This window comes from Petromyzon marinus, unplaced genomic scaffold, assembly GCF_048934315.1.
Source record: "Petromyzon marinus isolate PM22_M1 ecotype Great Lakes invasive population unplaced genomic scaffold, UKy_Petmar_22M1.pri1.0 PM_G_Scaffold_18, whole genome shotgun sequence".
Taxonomy (NCBI): domain Eukaryota; kingdom Metazoa; phylum Chordata; class Hyperoartia; order Petromyzontiformes; family Petromyzontidae; genus Petromyzon; species Petromyzon marinus.
In genome coordinates this window covers 3,510,001-3,512,500 of record NW_027422739.1, presented here as the reverse complement: position 1 = coordinate 3,512,500, position 2,500 = coordinate 3,510,001, and positions in this window count along the sequence as shown.

Below are 2,500 nucleotides of genomic sequence, written 5' to 3'. Positions count from 1 at the left end.
GGGCGTCCACATGCTGTAGGGTGAAGTGGAGGGCCATGTTAACTGCGTCGTCCACAGACCTGTTGGCTCTGTAGGCAAACTGAAGGGGGTCCAGGAGAGGGTCTGTGATGGCTTTGAGGTGTGCCAGGAGCAGGCGCTCAAAAGACTTCATTACCACAGATGTAAGGGCGACCGGTCTGTAATCATTTAGTCCTGTTGGCCTTAGCTTTTTGGGCACAGCGATGATGGTGGAGGACTTGAGACAGGCTGGTACATGGCATGTCTCCAGGGAGGTGTTAAAGATGTTGGTGAACACCGGAGACAGCTGGCCAGCGCAGTGCCTGAGGGTGGCTGGAGAGACAGAGTCCGGCCCGGCTGCTTTGCGTGGATTCTGCCTCTTGAAAAGCCCATTAACTTCTCCCTCCTGAAAGGAGAGAGTCGTTTCTGTAGTATGGGTGGGGGATGGGGCCTCTTGGGTGGGAAGGGGTGGTTCAGGACAGTCCAATTGTCTTTCAAATCTACGGTAGAACTCGTTCAGGTCGTTGGCTAGGCGGGAGTCGTTAGTGGTGTGGGGCGCTCTGGGTTTGTAGTTGGTGATGTGCCTGAGCCCTTTGGCAGACAGAAGCAGCGTCGTTAGTAGAGAACTGGTGTTTTAGTGTCTCTGAGTACAGTCGTTTAGCCTCTCTCACCGCTTTGCTAAACCTGTTCTTCGACTCCTTGAATCTGTCTCTATCCCCACTCCTAAACGCTTCCTCCTTCTCCAACCTCAACCTTTTGAGCTTTGCTGAGAACCAGGGCTTGTTGTTGTTAAAGTTCACCCTGGTACGTGTTGGGATACAGCAGTCCTCACAGAAGCTGATGTACACAGCCTCTGTGAGTTCATCCAGACTATTGGTAGCAGTCGTGAACATATCCCAGTCAGTACAGTCTAAGCACGCCCGCAAATCTTCCACAGCCTCACTGGTCCACTGTTTAGATGTCCTCACAGCAGGTTTACAGAGTTTTAGTTGCTGCCTGTATGCACGAATCAGGTGGACCAAGGGAGTTCTGTGCGAGCCGAACAGCCCCGTGACCCACAAGAGAAACATCCCCGCCAAATTCGAGCGTTTGACGGGGTCTATCCGTGAAAAAATATTCACGTTTTTGAGTGCACATGCATTTCTGCTGCAAATGCCTCTGGAAGTTTCATGCCGTTCGTATGCCAATTGTGGCAACACGAAAATGACCCGTTTTCCCATTCCGAGGGATTTCTGTGCGACCCTAACAGCCCCGTGAGCCACAAGAGACACATCCCCGCCAATTTCTAGCGTTTCACGGGGTCTATCCGTGAAAAATATAGACGTTTTTGAGTGCACATGCATTTCTGCTGCAGATGCCTCTGGAAGTTTCATGCCGTTCGTACGCAATGTGGCAACACGAAAATGACCCCTTTTCCCATTCCGAGGGATTTCTGTGCGACCCTAACTAACAGCGCCCGTGAGCCACAAGAGAGACATCCCCGCCAATTTATAGCGTTTCACGGGGTCTATCCGTGAAAAATATAGACGTTTTTGAGTGCACATGCATTCCTGCTGCAAATGCCTCTGGAAGTTTCATGCCGTTCCTATGCAATGTGGCCACACAAAAATGACCCGTTTTCCCATTCCGAGGCATTTCTGTGCGACCCTAACAGCCCCGTGAGCCACAAGAGAGACATCCCCGCCAACTTCTAGCGTTTGACGGGGTCTATGCGTGAAAAATATTAAAATTTTTGAGTGCACGTGCCTTTCTGCTGCAAATGCCTCTGGAAGTTTCATGGCGTTCCTATGCAATGTGGCAACACGAAAATGACCCCTTTTCCCATTCCGAGGGAGTTCTGTGCCACCCTAACAGCCCCGTGAGCCACAAGAGACACATCCCCGCCAATTTCTAGCGTTTCACGGGGTCTATCCGTGAAACATATAGAAGTTTTTGAGTGCACATGCATTCCTGCTGCAAATGCCTCTGGAAGTTTCATGCGGTTCGTACGCAATGTGGCAACACGAAAATGACCCGTTTTCCCATTCCCAGGGATTTCTGTGCGACCCGAACAGCCCCGTGAGCCACAAGAGACACATCCCCGCCAATTTCTAGCGTTTCACGGGGTCTATCCGTGAAAAATATCAATTTTTTTTTGACTGCACATGCATTTCTGCTGCAAATGCCTCTGGAAGTTGCATGCGGTTCGCATGCAATGTGGCGACACGAAAATGACCCGTTTTCCCATTCCGAGGGATTTCTGTGCCACCCTAACAGCCCCGTGAGCCACAAGAGAGACATCCCCGCCAATTTCTAGCGTATCACGGGGTCTATCCGTGAGAAATATTCACTTTTTTGAGTGCACATGCATTCCTGCTGCAAATGCCTCTGGAAGTTTCATGCGGTTCGTATGCAATGTGGCGACACGAAAATGACCCGTTTTCCCATTCCGAGGGATTTCTGTGCCACCCTAACAGCCCCGTGAGCCACAAGAGAGACATCCCCGCCCACTTCTAGCGTTTCA